Here is a 19,753-nt window from a genome sequence, read left to right as displayed (position 1 = left end):
GAGAAGGACTAAGGATTCGTTCTTAGTGTTTGGAGGAGAAACTGAGTTGCGTGTAAGAGGTTACATGGACGCAAGTTTCCGAACCGATCGGGATGATATGAAATCCCAATCCGGCTATATGTTTATGCTAAATAGAGGAGCTGTTTGCTGGAAGAGCTTCAAGCAAAGCGTTACTGCGGATTCCACAACAGAGGCTGAGTACCTTGCAGCGTCTGAGGCTGCGAAGGAAGCTGTTTGGATTAGGCAATAAGTGGAGGGACTAGGAGTAGTCCATTCCGCCGAAGATCCGATCACTCTATATTGTGTTAACAGTGGAGCTATTTTACAAGCCAAAGAGCTGAAGTCTAGTAATAAATCTAGACACATTGAAAGGAAATACCATGTAATTAGAGATTATGTGGAAAGGAAGGAAATTGACATTTGTAAGGTTGGGACAGATGATAATATTGCTGATCCTTTAACCAAGCCTTTAATTTGTAAATGGGTAATATGGACCGTGTAAATTGTGTATATGGTTGTGTGCACAAGACACAACTATGACACACTTGTGCAAGCCTTTTAATCTAATTAGTGGTGCATCTTTCCATTGCTTTTTGTCTATTCTATACACCAATTCATTGGGCATAAAAATACAACTCAACTCCCTCACTTACTCCCTCTAACCGTCCTCCCTTCCTCCATACTACAACATTATTGTGTTGTTTTATTTTTCCACTCAACTCAACAAGTTTTGCATGTGTGGAAAATAAATTCATCTCTCTAAAATTAATATAAATATTTTACTAAGATTGTTAGTAATCAAAAATAAAATAAATACTAAGTGTATTAGTATTTACATATTATCAAGGGTTAAATTTAACAAGTATCTAGTTAATATTTGTTAGATTATTGGGTATATGTTCTTGGGTGCTTCTTGAAGGAGATCTTCTAATTTGGAGATTTGGTAAAGGAGGATCTTCCATTTTTCTTTAGCACAAGAACAATCAAGGTAGGAGATCTTGATTGTGCCCATATTTACCATAGAAATCAATGTAAGGAAATTATTTTTCCTTAATCTTTATTATTTTTCCTTAATCTTTATTATTTTTCTTTTATATTAGCATGCATGTTACATAGATCACTAAAATGATAAATTATGAGATAACTTAATTTTTATTAGAGAGTCTAATATGGATGTATGATCTTTCACATGAGTCCGAGTTAAATTCTGAATCTAACAAGAGTACAATTTATCCTATTAAATTTCAAGAACAATCCAATTGTTATTTCGTTAATTTCCTAACAGAAAAGGGTGCTGCAATTATGAAAGGATCTTCTTGTTTATATTATTTGTTCACTGATGAGTTTGTACTTATGCACGGAGGGAGGAGGGGTGGAAGGCACAAACTGTTAAGACACGAGACGAAAGAGTTTGAAGTTTGCATCGAGGATGATGAGCTCAAGGATGATGAGCTCAAGGATGATTCAAGTGCATTGTTATTCCATATCAACGATCTTGCGTCTAGATTTATAAGGTTCATATTTGATCCAGGAGGTCGCGGTCCAAGAATCAGGCCGATTCTTTTTGAAGAAAGGGAGTGTGATGCAGGAGCATACTCGGACAAGCAAGAAACATGGGTTACATGGTGAGCAAGAAGGGGGGCTGGATTAATTGGCGTGCAAGTAACACGAATTCCGAGTCCGAGCTGTGGAGACATGGTTTCCTAAACCGTGTGGAGTTAGTTTTAGCTTATTTTATTTAATTTCGAATAAGATTAGGAAATGTTAGCTTATCCTAATTTCTAGTCATATTAGGAAAACTTGTTAGTTTTCTAAACCTAGTATTATTAGGAAAGTTGGTATTTCAGTTATTAGTCTATTATCTCCTAGTTAGTTTAGGAATTTAGGAAGTAGCTTATTTTTCAAGCAAGGTTAGGATGTCGAGTTAATATAAATAGGACTTCGTTGTAAACCTATTTTTCATATTATGAGATTAATAAAAAAACGTTCCCTGTTTGAGAACAGTTGAGTTTTAAAGCTTACGAGCTTTGGCTTTCAGATCTTCCTTGCGAGGTTGATCATTTGAGTGTTTCGAGTTCGTACCTTATGAGGCGGAGAGCGAGATTCACAATACTATCCCGGTTACTTTGTTACTTTTCACGTTATTACAACAATTTCAGTTAAATTCTGCTGCGTTGATCCTAAAATACTTAGACGAACAGACAAACAAACTGTCAGATTGTCACGTTTTTCTTCCTGAACAGACGATCGAACTGTTCAATTTATTTCGTCCAAGTTATTTTACATCATATATCTTCCTTAAAATTGATAATGTCAAATAGGTATTGACTTATAAAATTTTAAGGAAAGATATGTATCTATACGGAATGCTACGTCATCAGCTCGAACCTTATGCCACATTATCACATTAAAGTGTGTGTCACGCCATCACTTTCACCATATTACATCGATCCATATTCTACGTCAGCACCCGCCATGTCATCATTTCGGGCGACATGCCACGTCATCACCTTGAAGTGTGTGCCACGGCATTTCTTTCACCGTGTTACATTGAACCGCATTCCACGTCGGCACTGCCACGTCATCACTTCGAAGTGTGTGCTACACTTTCATCGTATTACGTGGAACCGCACTTCACGTCAGCACTGTCACCTCATCACCTCGGATCACATGCCACTTCATCATTGTCATCTTATTTGAGACTCACTGTCGTACTTAGCGAGTTAGTGAGGCTAATGATGATGATAAGGAGGTGGTGATGGCGAGAATGGTGACAATTATGTTGACTAACACGAGCAAGAGGAGACAAAACGTATAAATAGTCGGAATTACGATATAAAAGAAGTTTTAAAAAAGGACATAAAAAATGTTGATCGACCCGTTTTTTTACCCGAACCGACCCGAAACCCGTATTGACCCGTTCGTATAACGATGTGATATCGAATATATTAAGCAAAAAATGTTTAGTCTTACTAATATCATATATTAAACTAGATAATAATAAAAATTTAAGAATGATTATGTGTGTGGAAGTAAAATTAAAGAAAATGATTTTTTTAAAAAAAGACGTTAATCTGACCTTAAACCTGACCTAAAACCCGACCCGTATAAACCAGTATTTTTCTAACCCAAAATAGACACGACCCGTATTTTACCCGAACCTAAAATGACTGAACTCGTAACTCGTCCGTTTGACCCGTTTGACAGATCTACATATACCCCATTTCTTTTTGCACATATGCTGATACACTTATTACAACGTTAATATATTTAGGGACGTGCTAAATCCCGCACACTATTTTACTAAAGCCTACACAAAATTACCGCTCATTCCAATTTTTCACTTCCATTTTACATACACAAAAAAAAAAAAAATCACTCACATTCTCTTCCTCCCACCTCTCCCAACTAACTCTCCTTCCTCTGCCGTCTCAAACAAAGCCAATTGAAGAACACACAGCACCTCAAATTAGATTAAAAATCATGGTGTACTACTCCGTAAGAAATAACAAACGAGATCATTAACTTAACACCAATTTATTTTAATATAATTAAACCAGAAATTGAACCAAAATAATATTACATTTCAAATTAAATAAAAATCACATAACCACTGCCCAAAATCGACGCCGTTAACGGAACGACCTCGTCCGTCGCATTACCGAAGAAGGTAGAGTTGAATTCGGTGCACGACATTGTCGTTAGAGTTTTAGAGAAGACGGTGTATTTTGTGGCTGTTGAAGAGCGACAAATGGGCGAATGGATATGTAATTGACTTAATTATTATCGTCGGTCGGTGGTCAACAACGACCTTTGAGGCGGCAGAGGAGGTTAGTCGGTAGGGAGAGGAGAGAGAAAGAGAAGGGTGAGGAAATTAGGTTTAATTTTCTTTATTGGGTAGGTGAAATGAAATGGGCAAAATTGGAATAAGTGGGAAATTTCTGTAGAATTTAGTAAAATGGCGTGCGGGATTTAGCAATTACGTATATAATAAAGTCAAATTTAACAAAATCCTACATCACTATATGTCTATATTATATTAAATATATTAACGTTGTATTACAACTTATTACAACGTTAATATCTTCCTCTTAATTTTTCTCTTTCCTTTTATTTTGTTGACACCTCATTTTCTCTTTCATTCATCTCATTTCTCACCATCACTATCCTCTTCCATTACTTTTCCATACAATAGAGAGGATCCTCTTATATTACCTCTCATACTTTAAATAATCTCTAAAATTTTAAAAGAAAAAAAAACAAAAGTATTGTTGTGTAAAAGACAAATAGTGGTTAGTTGATGGACAATTGGGCCAAGGTAAGCTTTCCTCTAGTTTCCTCTAAAACTAAGAGCATCCACAATAGAGAGGATTGAACATCCTCATAGTACCCTCTCTCTTCTAAGGGAACATCCTCTCTATTGTGGGACTTATGTTAAGTGTCCTCTTAACAAGAGGAAGGTAGTCACTTCCTCTTCTTTTAGAGAATTTTAGAGGAAAGCTAACTTTGGCCCTTGTGTCTACTAATCAACCACTTTTTGCCATATGGACAATAATTCTTTTACTTTTTTCTTTAATAAAAATTGATAGAGTAATTTAATTAAGAGAGGAACATAAGATGATCCTCTCTATTGTGTGAGAAAATAATAGAAAGAGGATGGAGATAGTGAGAAATAAAGTGAATGAAAGAGAAAATGAGGTGTCCAAAAATTAGAGGGAGTGAGACAAAATAAGAGGAAGATAAGCTCCTCTCTATTGTGGATGGTCTAAAGGAAGTAAGCATCTTCCTCTTGCTAAGAGTATATGTAACATGTACCACACAATAGAGAGGATGTCCTCTTAGAAAAAAGAGAGTGTTAAGAGGATCTCTCATCCTCTCTATTGTGGATGCTCTTATACTAAAAGAATAAGAGATCTTCCAAATTTTCCCGCCTAAATGAATTTGGCTATAATTGGGCTTTCATTATATCATATCTATAATTGGACATTTATTATATCATATCTGTAATTGAGCTTTTATTATATTATATTTATGACTAGATTACTGAACTTTTCTTTTTTCACCGATTAAGGTAAAATATTAATAATAATAAATTTTACCATTAAATTTCAAATTGAGTACAATATCAATTGTATAATTGTTATTTTCTTTATTATTCTTATTTAAAAATCGCACATTTGTGCAGGATCTATACTAAATATTACAAGTACAACACAAAGCTAACTCGGCCAATACAATTCTTATACCATGCACCCAAGAGTATGGTGCATGGTACTCCCATCAGTTTTTTTTAGTTGTAATGTAGTTAGTGGGTAGTTATTAAAAGGTGCATACATATTTAAAATAAATTTATTTTTAATCTAACTACCAATTTTAAAAAACAAAAAATCACTAATGTTCATAATATTTTTTACTCAATAAAAAAAGATCATATTTGCTATATTTTGAAACTCGTTTATAATATTTAAATATATAATCACAAAATTTAAGTGATATATTAACATGTTAAATTGTGTGAATATGTATATTTTGTTAAATGAATATCTGTGTTTGTTGTTCTTATGAACAAGTAATTTGTGAACATGTCTGTTATATTGTTTGAATATTTATATTAGTTGTGTGAGTATGTGAGTTTTACTTTATGAATATAATTTTTAATCTATGTGAATATGCTAGTTATGTAATATGAATATCTGATGAGTATGTTAATTACGTGATGTGGATATCTCATTGTTATGAATATGTCAATTATGTGATGTGAATATGTGAGTAAAATCAAAATAAATACCAAAATATATCAAAAGTGATCTCTATTTATAGAGGAACGAAAATTATAAATTGTAGTACAAATTTTTTATATTTTTCAAATGTATCAAATTTAAATTTTAAAGGTTTTAAGTTTTGATTTTATGATTATCAATAACTAAATGATGAGAGTATCCTACTTACCCGGCCAATAGAAGAAGATGCTTAGCGGCAATTTCCTCCTGAAAACAGACAAACGAGCACTTTTATTTTTTTGGCTCTAGTATTAATCAAGGGAATAGATATTACGTAACTGGTAGGCCCATACCATCATCATCAATTCATAGCCCCTAACTCTTTTCTTCGAAATCTGCAAAATACTCTATAGCTATAGCTTACTAGGTCTTATTTTAAGACGATATATCCGTCTTAAAAATAAAACGAGTTAAATAATACCTCATTTCCATAGATAAAACAAACATTTTGCTAATATTAATGCATTTTATTTTTATTCTATGTGTAATATTTGACCCGTATGAAGATTAAGACGATATATATATTCCCTCTTTTAAGTGTGAGTCCATAAGTCTATATATACTGTATATATATACCTGGGTTTGATATTATATGTTAATTTCAACTCTTCGGCAGCACAATTACTTCCCTAAAAGCTGAAGCTTGTCTCTACCCTCATTCAGTACACAACTAAACATGTACGTATCTCCTTTCCCTCATTTTAGTCACTAGTTTTGGCATTTCCATTTTATGTCTACACTAATGCGAAAATTGTATATGATTTTAGCATATAACATTACTGCGAATGCGTCCTTATTCTTCATACTCTTAAATTATTTTATTTTGGAATTCAGAGGTAATCTGTTCGTCTCAATCAATGAATCAAAGAATAACGACTTAAACAGAGACATCTAAATAACGAAAACTGTTGGGTCATTTTATCGCCTTTTTTATCTGATCGATTCAAGAAGTTGATAAATTAACTCTATTTTTTCCTGAATGGTAAAAAACAGGGGAGACAATGAGATGGAGCAATTTTGGCAGAGCATACAGTCAGGGTTTAGCATGGTAGATTCCAATGACACGCTGATAACAAGTGGAAGTATTACAACAGTGAGACCCATTGAGATTGCTCCTGCGGCGGCGGATGTGACGGATTCAATGATGGTGGCGGTTGTTCCTGGTGACAAAATCCAGGAAGATTTGAGTGAAGAGGTAACCACCTCGTCATCGAGCAGTTCCGGAACCGGAACCGACGCGGAATTTCTTCCCTCTTTCCTTGTCCATGCTAGTCGGAATTTCTTCCATATATACGTTTCTAGAAACTTTTGTGTGGTCCAAATTCAATTGCGTATGAGGGGAGCCCACAAAAATATACAAAAATAGAAATAAATAACTATTAAATAATACTATATCACAAACGAAAATAGGTAACTTCTCACCAAGACGGTGCATTATCCAACAAGGATATCATTGACATAAGTTATTCAACTTAGGGTAACATTGGCACATTCTTAAAATTAGGGGTACCACGGAAAAAGTAACAAACCATAGGAGTACGAAATTTCCGTTTTTTTAACCTACCACCAGATGGTAACAAGTCTTTTTTTCATCCTCCATGTTTTATGTAAATGCTTCGAATAATTATTAGTTGAAAATTTGAAAGTTACAGAGTTGAAGGAAAATGAAACTCTTGATAGACAAGGTTAGGAAATTTCTCCGAGTTTCACGGATTATTTAGTAATATATATATATATATATATTTTTTTTTAATCTAAATGTACAAGGTAAAAATTTGATGCTTTAATACTTATTTTCTAATGTTATTATTGAGCTAAATTGGGCACATGCTTGTTTCCAGAAGAAACATTCTGGTGGTTCAACTTCTACTAAGAGAACTCGATATGCAGAAGTTCACAATCAATCAGAAAGGGTATGTGTGTATCATATTATCATATTGTTTCACGACATTTTTTGTACGCCTTTCTACGATTTAACTAGTTCATGTTTTTAATTTCAGAGACGTCGAGATAGGATAAATGAGAAAATGAAGGCATTGCAGGAACTCATCCCTGGTTGTAACACGGTATGTATGTAAATCATAAACGATAGTTGCCCTATATCCGTTGATCGGTTGCTCATTTTTTTGTTCTCTTATGTACTTGATTACAGTTGGATAAAGCTTCCGTGCTGGATGAGGCAGTTGAGTACGTGAAATTATTGCAAACGCAAATACAGGTATGCAAATAACCGCCGATCATCAAATGAAGCCTAAATCTGAACTATATACTCTCTTACTAACGAGAATCATTCCGATAAAACTGTGGCTTTCAGATGATGTCAATGGGATATGGAATGATGTATGCTGGGATGCAACAACAGTATGCGCCACTAATGGGGATGGGTATGGGTATGGGTATGGGTATGGGTATGGATATGGGCATGAGCCGCCCAGTAATGCCAATGCCATATCCGCCTGCTATAGCTGGCCCTGCAGTAGTAGTAACAAGTCCTGGTACAAACGTGATGCTCCCCTTGGCACCAAGATTACCCATTCCGCCTTCTGTCAGGCCTTGTGTTCAACCAAGCACTGCAGCAGATTCTACTGGTAATCAATATGGCGTTCAGATTCCTGGAATGACGCAAATCACAAACACGGAGAATCCACATCGACCGTATCTTTCTTACCAACAGATGCTAATGCAGTCAGGACAGGTGATAGTTGCTTCCTCTCCTTTTATCGAATACCTGGTATGCATCAGTTCGAGTATGATATTGTGCCGTTTGGCTAAGCTTGGATTGGGTTTAGTTGTGTTCGTATGTGCTATTAACACTTCCTTTCTAGTTTTAGGATAATTCGGGCTACGTAGAATCATATTCGGCTCAATGTTTCGGGCCGGGTCTCAGAACATTTGGTCGTTTAGCATTGGGAAAACATGACGGACATGTGTTTTAGTTTGCGGTCTTCTTTTACAAGTTTCAAGTGTTTTAGTTCTTGCATTTCATCGTCATGACAATATTTAACTCTGATGACAGAACCCAACAACTAATCAGCCTGTTTCAAATAATAAGCCGAGCACAATGCAAAAGTGAAGACGACGATGAGGAAGATATTCAGTAAAAGAAACTTTAGCGTATAATAAAAGAGTGTCCAAAAGCTTAGGGACGACATGAAGGATTAGCGGAACAACATGAAGAGTAGCAGCAGAGATAGAAATTAGCGAGAAGTAATAGTAGACGCAATAGTATTGTTGTAGCTAGCGGGAAGTATTAGCGTAATAATATAATGTATCGTAATAATATCTTGCAGGCATATATATTGTGTGATTTGTTGGGTTACCATGTTTGCTAATACGGGTTTAGGTAATAGTTTTGCACTCGAGTGATGAGACATAATAGGAATAAACATCACCTTCAGAGTCACAAGTTTGGTCATGAAATTTCTTACATAAAAATTGAGTATTATGTGGAGACTTAATTCAAAACAAGAGATATTAAAGAACTTGTTGGGTTGGGATTAGGTAATTTCGAGTAGTTAGCAAATCGTGCCTATTAGCACCACAGTCCAAATCTACTCAAACACACAAACGAAGATTCGCCAGTAGCAGTAACAACCACTATTAAGGGTGAGTTTTTCAGTGGTTTAAGGTCGTTTAGAGACCAAAAGATCTCTTTAGAACTTGTCTTATGAAATAAGAATAAGAGTGTTTGTTTAGTGGGCTTGGCCCATGGCTTGTTTTGTAAGTGGCTGTTGCTTTTTCAATAAAAGGGTTTTCCCTTTGGCAATATTGAAAGTAGCAGAACAAAAACAAAACGTGCACCACACATAAAACAAAACTTGGAGGAGATTTTGAGCATTGTTTCTCAGTTCTCACACACGGTTAAACAAGGGCTATTTAGCGGGTGTTTAAGGCGATAATTGTCTTAGGTTTGTGTGTGGTTGGGTGGCAGGAGCATGACGTTTTTATGGTCGAAATTCTTATCTCGGGTTCAGTTAATCGAGGTCAGTATAGTTTGTTTGGGCTAAAATCTGCACCTTAGCCTAATAAGAGATAAGCCCACTTGGTTCCGTCTGAAGAGTTGGGCCGTGGAAGTAGATCAATCACAAGGAGCCCAAGAGCAAGTGGAGTCCGCCTAAGGAGTTGGGCCAAGAAGCATGTAACGGTGGGAAGGTCCGATGATAAAGGAAGCCCATGTTTTGGAAAGACGCCAGGGAGATCTTAGGGAGAATTAAGGGAGATTAGGGAGAATGAGGAGGAAGACTCGCTTATGGAAAGAGTTGTGATAGAGCTAATATTCCTTACCATAATCCGGGTAGGACATATCTAGGGTTTTTACCCTATAAATAGCCAAGGAAGCAAGCAAGAAAGACATTCAAGATCTCGAGCATACACGCAACACATTGTACTAGCTAAGAATCGCATTCTGTCTCCATTGTACTTTTATTAACAAGTTAGTGCAATCCTTGGAAGGGTACCGTCCCTTCCCGCGGTCGTTTCCCACATTGGGTTTTCCGCGTCAGCAAATCCCATGTGTCAATCTTTACTTACGTACTTAATTCCTTTATTTTTCATTAAACACAAACGAGCAATCAATACACAGCGAGTAAGACCGCATTGACCTTACGTAACCTAATTCGGTAAAAATTACCAAAACAGTTTGGCGCCCACCGTGGGGCATTGTGGTCGTCAATCGTTGATTACTCAAACGTATAACGGACAAACAAACATCAGCAGCCGTGTCAGGGAGCGGTCAACCGTCGATACCACCCAACCCAGTTCAGAATCCAGCATTGGCAGCACAAACCTAGGCCTCCGGGCACGCTCCAAGAACTACATCCGTGACAAAAGTCACTCTACCTCCCCGAACTCCTACTGTCGCGGCCCAACCCAGATCAGACAGGAATACAACAAGCTCCGACCTTACCCCACCACCTAGTCTAACACAAACTCTGCTTAGTGGCATGGAGTATCTTCAGAAGGTCATGGAAGATATACAAGAAGATCAGAGGAAAGCTGAAGCTGAGGCAAGTAAGAGGAACATGGAACTCTGGGCACATATAGACATCTTGAGGCAGCAGTCCAACATACCAGCAAGCACGAAGGGAGAAGGTCAAGCCCCGGTAGTAGATCTTACCCAGGGGGAATCAAGCAGCAGGAGCCAACTTCGACAGATACCAGCCGAGTTGCTAACCAGATTAAACCTGATAGCAGTACCAACAGGAGAAAGAATAACCCCGCAAGGGCTAGGATACCTCACACCAGATAGCTGGCAACCAGCCAGCCGCGTAGAAGTACAACCAGGTAACCTCCCAGTTTTTAATTTCGTGGTAACTAACCAGACACCTGGTGCAGGATCCGCAGGTAGCCCACAGGTAAGCTGGCATCAAGGAACGCTCGTGACCTCAACACCATTAGCTACCACGCCGCATCAGAACCATCCAGAGTTCGGGCCTGGAAACAGCACTCCAAATCAGCAGGCAGTAGATAGACGAATCCCAGACTCAGGAAGCCTGACCAACCAGCAGTACCTGGAGCTAAGGGAGATGCTGAGTAGGGTCCCGGGATTGCCACCTCCACTTGAGAAGGCGGCACCCGACAGTTATGTTGACTCGTCATTTGTGGATGCCATATCCATTGTTGCCATGCCAAAGGGATTTAAAAATCCAAACATGCCTCTCTTTGATGGAACTACAGATCCCTTTGACCACATGAGCCAGTACAGGCAGAAAATGATGACAGTGACGGCTGTAGGACAAGTAAAAGAAGCTTGTATGTGTAAGAGGTTTGGATCCACACTGTTGGGGCCAGCACTCCGATGGTTCGTAAGCTTGCCTAACAGGTCAATATCCACGTTTGCCGACCTGGTAAACGCATTCACTTAGCAATTTGCAAGCAGTCGGAAGCCGCAGAAGCACGCATGAGACTTGTACAGAATTGTTCGGGGAGCTGGTGAGACCATTGGAGAGTACAACACTAGGTTCAACAATGAGAAGGTTGCAGTACGGGAATGTCACGTGTCAACAGTAGTGGAAGCCTTCAGAAGAGGCTTACACCATGAGTCTGACCTGTATAAGGAGCTAACTATGCACCCTTGTCGTAGCTTCGAGGCAGTGCAAGATAAAGCAGCAGCTGCAATCAGATTGGAAGAAGACATCATAGCTAGATCCAGCATGCCATGTACACCAAGCGTATCCAGCACCTCAGCCATGGAGAAATCAGGGAGAAAGCAACCCACCAGCAAGAAGGATGAAAGATACAGGCCATATGGAAGGGGAGTCAACAGTGTCGATAACAGATAAGAAAATCAGCAACTCCCCACACTGTTAGAATATGGATTCACAACTGGCGTCAGAGGAATCCTGAAAGCACTCAGAGAGATGGGAGATGGGGTAAGATGGCCCAGACCACTAGTAGAAGGACAGGCATGGCGAAAGGACAGTAAGAAAAAATGTGAGTTACATCGTGACATCGGGCATAACACGGAGGATTGCCACACACTAGCAGGGAGATTAGACGCCTCTATGAACAGGGAGAACTGAGCCACCTATTACCACGTGAGGGCAAGCAGCAAGATAAGGTAGGCTCCGCAAAGCCTGCAGCTCCACCTACATGCACCAAGATAATAAACGTGATAACATGCGGCTCAGACTTAAGCGGATTGACATATTCAGCAGCCAAAAGGCGTGCCACCGAGACTAAGGGAGACAAACCAGAAACCTCTTGCATAATTTGCCATAGTGACCTACCTGCAGTTGCTTTTGACGAAGGAGATGTACGTGACGAACAAGAGCATCATGACGCACTCATCATAACCCTGTCAATGGCCAACTGCACATTCAGAAAGGTCCTAGTGGATACTGGTAGCTCGGTCAACTTGATAATGCTGAAAACCATAGAAAACATGGGGTTCAGCGAGAAGGATTTGCAGAAGAAGACTATCCCGCTGGTAGGGTTCAGTGGAGAGACAGCCAACTCATTAGGCGAGATAGTGATCCCAACCTACGTAGAGGGAGTCAACAAACAGGCAAGGTACTTGGTCATAGATGGACCCTCTACCTACAACGTCATTCTTGGAAGGCCATGGTTGCACCTGATAAAAGCAGTCCCCTCAACGTACCATCAATGCATAAAGTTCCCCATGCCATGGGGAGTAGAGACAATACGAGAAGACCAGGAGGAAGCTAGAGGTTCCTACAAGAAAGCGCTAAAGTGCACTGCCAGCCCCCCATCATAGCAATTACAGAAGCAACACGTCCAGGACGAATACATTGAGCCTCCAGCCGAGGAGTTAGACCAGATCAACTGGGAAAAACTGCACCCAGATAGAACCGTGTTAATAGGGCCTGGGTGCATGAGAGACCTCAAACAACGCTTAATCGAATTCCTACAGGCCAACATGGATTGTTTCGCATGGTCCCATGACGACATGATAGAAATAGATCCATCCATCATAACACACAAACTCAGCGTGGACCCAAAATGCAAGCCCATCCAACAGAAACGGAGAAAGTTCGCAGCTGAGAGGAATAAAGTGATCAACCAGGAGGTACATAGCCTGCTAGCAGCAAATAAAATAAGAGAGGTAAAGTACCCAGAATGGTTGTCAAACGCGGTGGTAGTACCCAAGAAGAACGGAAAGTGGAGAGTATAAATGCACTTCACCGACCTCAACAAGGCATGTCCTAAGGACCCCTTCCCGCTACCACATATTGACGCAATGGTAGATGTGACAGCTGAACATGAAATGTTAACATTCCTGGATGCTTGGAGTGGCTACAATCAGATCAAGATCGATCCTACAGATCAAGAGAAGACAACATTCATGTCTGAACGAGGAATATACTGTTACAAGGTCATGCCCTTCGGCCTGAATAACACAGGATCCACATATCAAAGATTGGTCAACCGTATGTTCAAAGAACAAATAGGAAGAACCATGAAGGTATATATTGACGATATGGTGGTGAAGTCAGAGAAAGCTACATATCACATGCATCATCTGGCAGAAACATTCAGCACCCTCAGAGAATACAAATTGAAGCTAAACCCGTCTAAGTGCACCTTTGAAGTTTCCTCCGGCAAATTTTTAGGCTAAATTGTCACTCAAAGAGGAATAGAAGCCAGTACCAAGCAGATTAAGGCCGTATTACAGCTAGAATCACCAGAAAAACCAAAGGATGTACAAAGGCTAGCTGGCAAAGTGGTAGCTTTGAGCAAGTTCATCTCAAGATCCTCAAACAAGTGCAGACTATTCTACGATATATTGAGAAAGAGCCAGAAGTTTAAGTGGACTGTAGACCATGAGCAGGCATTCAGGGAGCTGAAGCACTACCTCAGTAACCCGCCATTACTATCAAAACCGGAGCAAGGAAAACCATGTTCCTTTGCCTAGCTGTCACAGAGGTAGCAGTAAGCGTAGTTCTGGTCAGAGAGCAGGGCAAGGAGCAAAAGCCAGTCTATTATGTAAGCAAGTCTCCGCTGCTAGCAGAGACCAGGTACACATCTCTTGAAAAATTAGTACTAGCACTGGTAATTGCATCTTACAAACTGCGTCCGTACTTTGAGTTCCACACCATACATGTAACCAATTACCCGTTGAAATCCGTAATGAGAAAGCTCGAGCTGTCACGCAGAATGTCAAAGTGGTCCGTACATCTTAGTGGATACGACATCAGGTATGACCCAAGAATAGCAATAAAGTCGCAGGCACTGGCAGACTTCATGTCAGACTTCAGCCCAGCTATCCAGAATCTGGCAAACAAAGAGATCTTAACCCTCAAAGGGAACAAGGAAGCAGAAGTCTGACAGATACACATCGATGGAGCCTCCAACCAAAGGAGGGTAGGTGTAGGACTAATCCTGCAATCACCAAAGGTAGATATGATAGCACATGCAGTAAGTTGTGTATTTAAGGCAACTAACAATGAAACAGAATACAAAGCTTTAATACTAGGAATGCAGCTAGCCCTGGAGTTGGGAGTCAGGAACCTACAAATATCCAGTGACTCTTTGTTAATAGTCAACCATGTGAATGATGAATACATAGCCAGGGAGTCGAAGATGATCGCCTACTTGAAAGTGGCGAAGGAGCTGAAACAGAAATTCAAATATTGCAAACTCAAGCAGATCCTCAGAGATCAGAATGTGGAGGCAGATGCCCTAGCAACTCTGGGGGCAACCTTTAAGCCAACTGAACTGTCCAGCATCCCCATCGCGCACATGTTGGAACCTTCAATCCAAAAGTTATGAGAAGTGGACAGAGGGGAGTTGGAAGACCAGCAATATGGGGCGGCAGTTCAATCAACTACAAGTGGTCAGGCAACTGCCCAGTCAGATAACCAATCGGATGGTCACACAGCTGCCCAGCCAGACGATTAGGCAGCTGACCAGGCATATGACTAGGACTGGCGGACACCATACCTAGAGTGGCTGCGACACAGCAAGCAACCAGATAACAAAAAGGAGATAAGAGGTTTCCAAATAAAAGCCTCCAGATTTATACTAATTGATGATGTGCTTTTCAGAAAGTCATTGGCAGGACCCTACTTACGGTGCCTGGATAAGCAAGAAGCACAGACTGTGTTGCATGCCCTCCATAGTTGTGAATGTGGAAACCATGCAGAGGGCAGGAGTCTGTCAAACAAAGCCCTCGGACAAGGGTACTTATGGCCCACAATGAGGGCAGACTCGGCAGAATATGCCGGCAAGTGTGACGCCTGCCAGCGCTCAGCGCCAATGATCCATCAGCCAGCAGAGCCCCTACATCCCATCATTTCTCCCTATCCATTCATGACATGGGGAATGGATATAGTGGGTCCTCTGCCTAGAGCCACAGGAAACAGAATATGGATGCTAGCAATGACAGACTATTTCTCCAAATGGATAGAAGCAGAAGCATTCACAGAAGTGAAAGAGAAACATGTCATCTCTTTCATTAAGCGTAATATCATCTGCAGGTTTGGTATCCCATCAGAAATCATATGTGATAATGGATCACAATTCATCTCAAACGATACGGAGGGATACTGTGCCAGATGGAACATCACTCTAAAGAAATCAGCACCCAGGACTCCAAATTCCAACGAGTAAGCTGAATCTAGCAATAAAATCATCATGGACAACTTGAGAAGGAGGCTACAGGAGTTAGGAGGAAAGTGGGCAGATGAATTGCCACTAGTGTTATGGTAAGACAGAACGACACCAAAGACGGCGACAGGCCAAACACCCTTCAGCCTGGTGTTTGGTGCAGAAGCATTAATTCCATCAGAGGTTCTAGTTCCAACTCACTGGTATGGATGTATGACAGGGGAACTGAACAGTGAAGAGATGATCAGAAGCCTAGACATGATAGACGAGCTGCGAGCAAGCGCAAAAATACGTCTGGCTGCCTACAAGCAGTCAGTCACCAGAAGTTACAACAAGAATGTAAAAGTCAGGCTTCTGGAGGCAGGAGACCTGGTTCTCCGTGAAGTGTTAGAGAACACAAAGAATCGTAAGGCAGGCAAATTCGCTTATAAATGGGAAGGACCATACCAGATGGAAGGCGTTGTTGGCCATGGTGCATACAGATTAATGACCATGGACGGTCAAATCATACACAAGCCATGTAACATACTTCACCTGTAGAGGTATCACTTTTAATAATAAGTAGAGTTTAGTGTACAGAATAGTGTATTAAGAAAAGCAAAAAAAAAAATGGTAGTAGGCATACTACCAATTTTGTGTCGTTTTCTTTTTCTTTTATTTCTTTAAACTTTAAAAAGTTACTATTGGAGTTGTGTGGTCTGTAAGCTTCCTGGGACCACAATTGCTCTGACACCCCATAAGACGGCATCAGGTACTTCACATTGCTCTGATAAGATTTTCTATTTTCAGGCTTCTTTAAATGCATCACTCTGAACTCTAATATCTATGGTACATTGAAAGTGTATCTAGCAGGACTGTCAACTGCAAACGCGGGGTGACAAGGCACATGACACTCCAACATGCCTAACCTACATTTCTCCATTAGGAGCACCCTCACCAGGCGGCCTGTGGAACATACCAAAGGGAGCCTGGCTGACAGTTGAAAGCTTATCCAGCTACCCTGGATATCACCCCTTGGACGTAGCTCGTGATCAACGCAATTAATCAGGGCCCCAGCATGCATGCACATATATATGGAGCGCAGGGATCTCTGAGCTACCAGAATCCTGCAACGTTCTATCGGTCCTAGAATGACGATAAACTTGCCTAAGGTATGCCCTTGTTGGCTTTAAAAATAATGAACACACCTTGCATCGTGAACAAGGTTAAGTAGTCAGAATGCAGCACACACCTAAATCAGTTGGTTCGGTTATAAACTCGACGTCAAAAGCTACCAACCAAAGCAATATTTATAACTTTACAAACTACTCTTAGCAAAGAGGCAAGTAAAGGTCGGATCCCAAGGGACGGGTATTGATGTAGGATTTTCAATTGCAAATGGTTGTGTCTTAGGGTGTCACAATTTGGGTTGAGATAGGAGTTCAACTAAACTAATCAACAATATAAAAGTAAAGTAATGAAAACAAGCAAGATAATTAAAAGGAGGTGTAAATAATTGATTAAAAGTACTAGGGTGTCATGGGTTCATAGGGGATTCATGGGATTTGATCATACAAACATGTTCTCTACTAGATGTAAGCACATATTGTTGTGATGGGATCGAGTTGGTGTATAAGCTTACAATCCCTAAGAAGTTTGGGTCCCGGAGCCGAATCGATTAGATTGTACAACACCTATAAGTCGACTTAATCCTTCCTATTCAACTATATGCATTGTCTAATAAGACTCGAGTTGGTGTATAAGCTTACAAGTCTCATTGAAAAGATAGGTAATGGGTAAAAAATGCAAGGATTCATAGGCTCGCATTTCATCAAACATAACATGTGCATAAGCTGAAATCACAACAAGCAAGCAAATTAATTATGAAAACATATTAGATTAAGCATGAATCAATTCCCATGTTGGTTTCCCCTAATTCCCCATTAACCCTAACTAAGGAAACTACTCACTCATTATCAAGTTCAACATGCTAATAAGGTTGTGAATCATACTAACAAGGCAAAACATGATGAATAAATGAAAGTGATTAACAATAATTTTTTTTTGGTGAAATGTGAAAATTATATTAATAATTAGAAGTTTACATTACAAAATCACCAAGTGCAAGAGCATTGATACCGATAGAAAATTAAACTAGCTAGAGTTACATCCAGGGCATCCAATGCAACCGTTGAAATTTAGACATCCATTTCCATGCTTGTCCTCTACTCTTTACCACTGCAACAACATTTTTAACCGCATACTTTGGATGAACCATTCTGTTGTCCACTCTGCAAATGTTGCGGGCATTCCATATTTGATAAATCATAGCCATGATAGCAGTGATAACTATCTGTTTTTTCATCAAGGAACGACACCTCCACCTTATGCACCAGTTCAGAATATCAGTATCAGGGAGATTAATATCCAACCAATCTGCCAGCAGCCTCCAGCAGCAAGCACTAAATCTGCACCTATATAGCAAGTGATTATGATCCTCCAATTGATCTAAGCACATATCACAATACCCATCTGATATGATGTTAAATCTGAGCAACCTATCCTTTGTTAAAAGACGGCATTGAATAGCCAGCCAACCTATGATGGAGTGTTTGGGGAGGTTGAGCCTGTTCCAGATAACAGGATACCATGGTACAGTACCGTTACCTGCACCAAGTATACCCAACGAAAAATGAGATAAACCCCAGCATTAGTACTCCATTTGCCTTGACAATACCCAGGTTTAAGTATATCTTTGACTTGGCAAATTTTCCTCCAAGTCCAACTGGAACTAACCGTAGGAGAATAATCCAACCAATTTTGACCTTTGATGTACATGTGATTAACCCAACGTATCCATAAATGATCAGTTTTCTCAGCTAACCACCATACATACTTGCCCAACATTGCCATATTCCAGTTTTTCCCATTAACAATGCCAAGTCCTCCATACTTTTTAGCAGTACATACTCTATCCCAAGCTACTGGTGGCGTCTTGTGGAACTCATCAGACCCACACCAAAGGTAGTTCCTGCATATGTGGTTAATCCTGTCCATCACAGTTGCAGGTATGATAAAAATACGAGTCCAAAAACTATGAAGTTGAGACAAAACAACCTGAACTAGCACAAGTCTGCCAGCATAACTTAACTTCCTGGCACCCCAACCACGAATTCTCAACACAATCTTCTCAACTAGCCTAGAACAATCACCCACTGCCATTCTTTTATACGATATTGGTATACCAAGGTATCTGAAAGGAAACTGGCCCTCTTTGAACCCAGATATCCTTAAGACATACTGAACATCATCACTGCTCATACCATTGAAGTAAATATCAGACTTCTCGCGATTAATCACCAGCCCTGATGCTATAGAGAAGGTGGCAAATGCTCGAAGAATAGTAATAATTGAAGCTTTGTCACCCCTGCAGAACATTAGAAGATCATCTGCAAAGCACAAATGATTCAGTCTAAGTGCTCTACAGAGAGGATGGTAAGTAAACTCCATGGTATTGGTAACAGAACCCATTATCCTGCTGAGATACTCCATGCAAATAGTAAATAGAAGAGGGGACATTGGATCACCTTGCCGAATCCCTCTCCTTCCTTGGAAATACCCAAAGTTAGAACCATTAAGAGACAAGGTATACCAAGGAGTAGTAACACACTCCATAATCCACTGTACCATTTGATCAGGGAAATTAAGGGCCTTCAGCATCTGCTTGATAAAATCCCACTCAATAGAATCGTATGCCTTGTTTAGATCCACCTTCATCATACATCTAGGAGAACACGCCTTCCTTTTGTACAATCGAACCAGGTCATGGCAAATGAGGATATTATCAACAATATCACGTCCTTTAAGAAAAGCACTCTGAGTCTCACTGATAATGTCAGGTAAAACTTTGGCAAGTCTAGTGCAAA

This window comes from Silene latifolia, chromosome 7, assembly GCF_048544455.1.
Source record: "Silene latifolia isolate original U9 population chromosome 7, ASM4854445v1, whole genome shotgun sequence".
Taxonomy (NCBI): domain Eukaryota; kingdom Viridiplantae; phylum Streptophyta; class Magnoliopsida; order Caryophyllales; family Caryophyllaceae; genus Silene; species Silene latifolia.
This window is presented reverse-complemented; position numbering follows the sequence as displayed.